Below are 8,132 nucleotides of genomic sequence, written 5' to 3'. Positions count from 1 at the left end.
CTTTATTTTCCCAATCATTGGATAAGGCATTCAAGATTTTTCTATTTTTCTCACCTACAGAATATTCTTTTTCTAGCACCTCTAAGTCCTTAATGAAGTCATTGAATCTACAGTACATCTCATCAATGTTTTCATGAGGTTCCATCTTGAACGATTCATACTCGGTAATCAGAATGGATTTATTTTGTTCTCTAACATTCTCACTACCTTCATGAATTTCTCTCAGTTTATCACAAATTTCCTTGGCTGACTTGCAGCCTTTGATTTTAATAGATTCATTTGAGTCTAAAGCACAATATAACACATTCATGGCTTTAGCATTTAAGGTGAGATGAGTTCTGCCTATAGCAGTCAGTTCACTTCTTGTTTTTGGTCTAGATCTATGAGTATTTTTGTGAGAACCCTGAAAAATAGACATATAAATATCAGTGCATATTTTATTTGCATTTTAATTCTTTAATAAATTTTAGCACGAAGTCAAATTGTTTCTAAATAAGTATGTAGAATTAAACGTTATATACAAAATAAAAGAATTGTGCTAAACTACTAAACTTCGTGGTTTTGTTACATTAACTTCATATTTCGATGGTAAACTATTTCATTGATCTAATCATTAATTTCTTCGAATTCTAGAATGGTAATTAATTGTTTTGAAATAAAAGTGTAGAGATAATTTTTAAGTAATAAATAATATAATTGTGCCAATATTGAATTATTCGGTTTTGCTATATTAAATTAATATTTCTTGAGTTAGATTAATTTATCGCCTTAAAATAAAATACTAAAATACTTAGTTTTCTTAATGTTGAAAATTAATGTTACCTGAGTAGATTAAGTATATAAAATTTCTTGAATTTCTATAACTAATTCTAAATTAGTGAATAATGTTAAACACTAATAAGAATGTTCACTATGAGACAAAGCCTATAAATTTTAGATAAACATGATACAAGTATACTAAACATAATTAAGGTGTGAAAAATTCGATAAATATATTCTTATCTTTCTTTGTTTTCACAATAAGTGCGTAAAAATAATTTTTATGTGCAAATTGACATTCTTGGATTTGATTATTATTTCACTTGACTTTACATTACTAAATCGATAAATTTCGAGTTAGACTAACTCTATTCCTTGAGAAATAATAATTGGAAATTCTAATAATTAATTTAATCGCTAAATAATATAAGAATTACTAGGAATCTCAATATTCAAGTTTAATCGATAATTATTCGATAAAAATGGTTTAGGTGTATTAGGGTATAATTAGGCGTTTAAATCACGCTTGGGGATAATTTTTAGAATTAAGTTGGATTTGAGAAATTAAGTTGAGGTTGGGGAGCAAAGTGAAAAGACTAAAATGCCCTTACATTTCCATGCAAACCAAACGAAACCTCTGACAACAATTTAATCACCACAACTATCGGCCAATCACATTTTATCCAATTCGATACGCAACCGATTCGCACATACGCAACCTCTGCTCCAAAACCGTAAACCATTCTTTCTTCCTTCTCCAAAACCGCGGCACCATATTTTCTACTTCATTTCTAAATCACAAACCACTACCGCAACTCCATATCCTCTGCAACCATTCATCTCAGACCACACTTCATCCTTCACCTCGTAAACATCGACCGGAAGTGAATGTGGGAGAGCTTCCATTTCCTTTCGGACCAGAGGCTGGAACCAGAAAGGAATCGCGAGCTGCAATCTTTCCTGTTTCTGTCCGTGAGCTCGAGGGAAGAGAGGGAGAGGCCGTGCGTGAGTTTCCTCTGCATTTTCTAAACCTCACCCAGCTGCTAATCATCACCATTTCCATCAATTCCAGCCGCAACTACTGCAACCAAGAACATCACATCCAGTCACGTGTGAATCAAGAGGGGAGAAACTTCAGCTTTCTGCCGTGCGTATAACCTTCATTGTTAGGTAATTACTGAACTAGAATAAGTTGATTAGTGGTAGATTGAACTGTCTATGGACATGCATGTTGATTGTGCAGTCGGATGATGAAATCAAAACTTAGGAAAAATTTGTTTCGGTAGCATTTGGTTCTGCCGAGAATGGATGAGGAGTTGCAGCTTTAATTTTGTTTCCCTGAGATCATCTGAGCATGCATGGTGATTAGCTAAGTGAAAATAGGAAGATTATGGCCTTGCATGTAGAGTTATTCGATCGGATGTTGAAATCAGAAGTTTGAGAAAAATCTGTTTGATGAAATGGAATTACCGTGAGCTGGAAATGTTGAAATGCAGTCTAATGTAATTAAATGTGATAATCTGAGTTGATATCCATGTTTATCTAGCTAACAACATGACGATTGAGGCTGGAATGAGGATGATTAACTCGGCTAACCAAGAAAACAAAACGAAAACAGAAATCTGTTTCATGCATGATCAATCGAGGCTAACTGGGAAAAATTCTGGATTTTGGGGAAAATTGGTAGTTGTTAATCGAACTTAATTCCTGAGCTAGATATGTTAATTAACTAGTTAAGTGATGACATGTTGAATTTGAGCCTTAACACTTTGATTTAGCCGAGGAAAAGCTGAATTAAGAACACCCAAGCTGCTGGAAAATTTTGTGAACTAACGTGAGTTTGAACCTGGAAATTTTGAGGTTTATGATTGTTGTTTGAACTTAATTGTGAACTGGAAGTGTTAATTGGTTAAGATAAGTTAATTCATGAAATATATGTGTCTTAAGTCTTGTAAGATATTCAGTTGTAAAGTACTTGATCCGTTGGATGAATTGACCAAAAATGTTGAAACATAGCTGCTGCAATTTTTTTTCCAGCTTAGCCGATGGTAGCTCTTTTGAGTTTTAATGGAAACTTGGTGAGTGGGCTCTATGAATTCCCACAATGACTTGGATGATCTGATTAGCTAGTCAAATATTTGCATGCTGAAATTGAGTACTTAATATCATGTTTTAGCCGAGTAAAAAGTTGGGTTATGACCAATTAGCTGCTGGAAATTCTGTTTAGCCGATGACAGATTTATTGTGGTGGAATTATTTGCCAAAATTACATGTTATTTGTTTTATTTCATGTCGGAAAATTTTGATGGTGGGCTCTATGAACTCCCACCCTTGGATTGATGATGGATATAATGCTAGTTTAGTGTTTAAATAGGTAGATTAATGATACCTAGCTAGTCTAGACTCCAAAAGATGCATCGTTCAAAAAAATGTTCAGATTTGCCCTGTTTTAATCGCAACCCTTTTTGCAAAATTTTGAGAGTTTCATGACTTGTATATCATGTTGATATGTTGAATATATGGTGTACAAAGTTTCATTGAAAAATATTGAGGTTTGGTTGGTCAAATAAATCGATTTAACAAAGCTAGTAAATCTGGAACTATTCCCGAAATGCTCTGACCAGCTTTCGTATTTCGGCCATAATTTTGAACTCCGATGTCGAAATCGAGTGCCGTCAGCGGCATTTGAAACTAGACATTCCAACCTTTCCGACGATATAAAATTCACATTCTGGTTCCATGTATGTGAGCCAAACCAACTATTTTAAGTCGGCTGTTCTGTTTCTCTGCTTTACAAGAACAAAATGCTGAGGCTGCAACTTGTGACTCAAATTCGAGCTAGTTGTGTTCCGAATTTCAAAATGATTTCTTCTGTGAAATTATAGCTCTATGAATGTATTTTCCAACGCCTTAAACCATGCCAAATTCTGAGTTAATTTGAGTGATCTGTGATCAAAATATGAAACCTCCTCTGTCCTTGAAAACCCTGATTTTTTTAGACAGATTTGATGCAAGGTTTGGCAAAGACTTGCTAACTGAATATTTTGATGCTAAACACTTACCAAATGCACCATGAACGTTCTTTAAGTTTTGCCTAAACAAATGAACCAGGTTTGGAGGAATGTTTCTTTGACCAAATGTCTGAAATGGAAAAACAAAAGGTTCAAGGCAGTTTTGTCTTAGTATTTGCGAAATTTTAGGTGTTTGATTGACCACCTTTCCGAAGTTATTTTTCCATGAAATTTGGTAGAGGAACAACCCTTATATGGTAGTATTATACTGCTAATTATGGTGTTATTCCGAGACCGATTCATGGGTCAAATAAATTACCAAAGTTCGAGACTTGATTTTGGAAAACCCTTGTTTAACAAGAAAATTTTAGTAACTTTGAGCTACCGTATCTTGGTGCTCAAAACTCCGTTCCTCATTCCGTTTGTTTTGTTATACTCTTGAATTACAACACTAATAGAGTTGCAAATTTCAAAAGCTATTTCCAAACAAGTGAATTTTGCCGAATTTCCAAAATTGGCCAAAAACTAACTTAAATCTGCCTTATGAACCAAAACAGTAACTTTGAGCCCATTTTGACTATCTTCCATTTAGAATAATGAAAAAGTGTATTCTAGGAACTTTTAGCATTTTGAAGGAAGTTTCCAACGGTACCAAGTTTTCCAATCTTTGACATGTAAAAGGTGAGCTACGATTTTTCAAAGTATTGCATCAAAACTGAAATTTTCCGTATTCCAAGGAAATGGAGTTTTTCAAGTACTCCTTATTCCTTCGATAATATTCAAATGTCTTATCCTTGAATTTCATGATGTAGACTTAATTTCTCTTGTACCTTGAAACCCCGCTTGAGAATTTAGATTTAGGATAATTAAGACTTGTTCACGAGATTTTTCCTAAGTTTGTTCTATGACACGATTTTCAACAATAGTAGGAATTGTAAATGATAGACTATTACTATTCGTTCAGGCGCACGCGAGGACCTTTAAGAGGATCCGACAGAGGACACTTGAACTTCAAATTGAACCTATTGCCCTTGTTTGACTAGGTGAGTGTTCCATATAGGAATACGTAATTGAGTAAGTCTAGGACATGCTCATTTCATGATCGTTAAGTATTTACCATACTCGTGCCTATTTAAGAAATATATATATACATTGCATATCGACATGAATTGGTTAAATGATTAACCCTATCAAATAATCTTGTAAACTCAATATGTGCTTAGCCTGCTTATTTTATGCTTATTTGGTTAAAGTGCTCTTGTGACTCGTTATGTGACAATTTGGGAAATAAGTTCCGATCCATCGAAGTGCGCAGTGTGTACTTTATCACACTAACCGTTCGAGTGGTGAAGTGTGTGAAATATTTTCTAATGAATCTGTGAATCTAAATGTGGTTGCGTCGTTGGAGTGAATCTCCTCGACTCTTACGTGGTAAAAGTGCAAAACGGCCAATGGCGGCCTATTAAAATGACATATGTCTACCAATTAACCGTAATTACCACCGTTTACCGTTTACCGTTTACCGTTTATCGTTTACCGTTAACCGTGTTTACTTACCGTTTTCTAATCTATGTGGTTACTGATTACTTGATTATCATAAATTATATGCTCATATGAAGTTGTCCATCATTGTTAGGCGAGTGTGTACTTTACCTCTCTCGACCTATTCAAATGATGAATTTTACTTTTGTCGAATTACTTTGTTACCTGTGCATGTTGTAAGCTATAAGCTGAACTTGGGCCCCGCCTCGGTTACTGACCTACTCGAGCCAGGACTGGGCTCGGTCGGGTAGGTTGGAACCCTGGACAACCGTTTCGGTATACTCGAGTATTACCACTGGAGGGATAAGGTGATGGCCAGTCAACCGTGGGGATCCGGGAGTTATAAGGTGCAGATGACCGACAAAGTTCCACTGGAACACCGTATCCTTTCGTGCTTGCTTTACTATTAATAATATTATTGCTCTCCTAGTTGGCATTCTCGGGTAAGACTCCTCATGAGCATTAACCTCTGAGATGAAGCAATCCTTGTAATGTTCTTCTAGTCGGACGAGCCACTATTTGTTTGACTGAAAATTTATGAAAATATATTTATATGGCCATTCATTCCAAAAGTACTAGTTCTACATGTGTTTTGAAGGTAGCAACTACCCATGTAATGATTATCACCTCATGGTAACATGCCATTGTGTAACCCCGAATCATGCATATGATATGCACAACTTACCTGACCTATTTGAACTGTTAGAGCGTCTTGGAACCTCACTGGGCTGTGTAGCTCATCCCACGTTGTGGTTTTCTTTTACAGGTTCTGACAACTGAGGAAGACTTGAGATCTACTTGTACTTTAAGCATGTAGTTTGAATTAAACAATGTAGCTTTTGTTTCGGGTTGCCACTTGAAGTTGGAAAAGTGTAAACCCTGGATTTGTATGTGGCTTGTATGAATTTGTTACTTGGCTTGTAAGGATGTATTTGAATTGATTTTTTTTTGTTTCTTGGGTTGTATTCGGGAAGGTATTTTAAGAATCGACGTTGGCTATCTTAAGGCACTGTTATCTCTGAAGTTAATGTGATTCTAGAAACCGGCTTATTTGGAGGGAAACGATGTTGTAATAGATTAGGTTATACTTCGAAAGGATTTTTGCTAGCTTGCTTACGTGAGTCCTGGCGAGAGCTAGGCAGACGGCCCGCCAACCCTCTGGTTCGCCTTAGGGGAAAGTGGGGTCGCCACAATTTTCATCTATAAGAGAGGCATAATATGGACCTTCACTAATAATAAATCACAATTCAATATCAATAGATTGCAAAAAAATTATCATTCTTTCTTTTCAACTCACATAATTTGACCCATTAAACATAGGTGGTCTAATCACAGAATGTCCTTCAAAAAACATAGCATTATTGGTTGTCATTTTTACTCCCAAGCCGATTGAGCTTAATCTCTAGGAGACCAAGCTCTGATACCAATTGTAAGGATCGAAAACTGTGAGAACCCGTAAAACCCTAATTATTTTCCTAGGGTTTATTTCCCCTTAATTGCATGTTTTCTGTATTTTCTGGCTTAGAAATATTTTCTGAGAGGATTTTATGAGCAATTATAGTTTTAAGATGATTTTTCTAGCATTGGTGAGTTTTTAGAAAATTAAGAATAAATATTGGACGTGGGACCCACTAGTGCGAAAAGTTCGGAAAAATTCGGCCAATAAGGTTAAGTTTCGGATACTGTTAAAAGTTTATCGGGTATTAAGAGATAAGTAGGGTGTGTGAAGTGATTGATGTGAGAGAGAAAAGTATGATAAGGATGCATTTAATAGAGTGACACATGTCACTTTCTTATTGGTTGAACTTTTAAGAATTACTATTCATTGTCTTGACTTATTTGACCAAGGGATTAAATATCCAAAATTCACCAAAAAATCACCATTTTTCTCTCCTTGTTGGCCGGCCACCTTGAGCAAGAAAGGATCGTATACTAGTATAGTTAGTTTGGCTTGTAATAGTTGAACAGTTAGGATGTTTGTTTTTGTTTTGGTGGTTTGACTCGATACTTTTGGAGAATGTAATTATAACTCTTTTGGGATTGTATATATTGTATTTAGTGCTCTTTCGAACTTTAAGTTTTGAGTCCTGGCGCGAGCTAGGCAGGCGGCCCGCCGATACCCTTGGGTTCGCCCTTGGGAGAAGTGGGGTCGTCACAGTTGGTATCAGAGCTTAGGCTTCAGATCTCTGTAGTGTATCCTAGGCTGAAAGTTTAGGATGCCGGACTGTGGGATTTGATTTTATTTGAAAGTTAAGCAATTGAGGGATAAAACCTATAGCTGCTTCGCGTGGTCTCTGCGCGGGGTGAGCCTGGATGAAGTGGTGAATAAGTATGAAGGACTAGATGCTCGGTCAAGCATAAGTTATGGATCATAAATGTTATAGGTCTTAAATCTTTCTCATGGTATCTGAGGACCATAGGTAGGTTCGTCAGGTAGGAATTTCGATTGTAGATAGTTTACTCTTTGGACTGCAGCTTGAGATGTGAATTATCTTATTTCGGATTCTTGTGCCTGAGTACTCCAGAGTTGAGGCGCTGCTAAGTACTTGAGATTTGCATTTTGGGGAACATGAACAAGCTTTGTCTGGCTAGAGTGAGTACAAGAGATCAACGGGCACTTTGGGAAGTGGAGTAAGAAACCGGACGACGGTGGTTTTCACTGAGTGTGGGGCGACAAGTCGCGTTTCTTTCATTTGCCCTTGTATTGTCCCTACATGTCATTTACTTGTGGTATGTTAATACCTGCATCTATAGTACTTGCTGCACTTGACTTTGTCTAACTTGAAATGTCTCTTGGTGTATATGGTGCATTATATTGCG

General features: G+C 36.2%; 1 long non-coding RNA gene across 1 annotated transcript; it reads left to right on the top strand.

Moving 5' to 3' along the window:
- The first annotated feature begins 1,840 nt into the window (after positions 1-1,840).
- On the top strand, positions 1,841-6,374 carry LOC113720410 (uncharacterized). Its single transcript, XR_003455302.2, has 3 exons — positions 1,841-1,929; positions 4,735-4,813; positions 6,079-6,374. It is a non-coding gene; the product is annotated as an uncharacterized lncRNA (long non-coding RNA).
- The last annotated feature ends 1,758 nt before the right edge of the window (positions 6,375-8,132 follow it).

The sequence above is a fragment of the Coffea arabica genome, chromosome 6c, assembly GCF_036785885.1.
Source record: "Coffea arabica cultivar ET-39 chromosome 6c, Coffea Arabica ET-39 HiFi, whole genome shotgun sequence".
In the NCBI taxonomy this organism is placed as follows: Eukaryota; Viridiplantae; Streptophyta; class Magnoliopsida; order Gentianales; family Rubiaceae; genus Coffea; species Coffea arabica.
The sequence above is the reverse complement of the archived record's forward strand: the minus strand, read 5'-3'. Positions and strand labels throughout refer to the sequence as shown.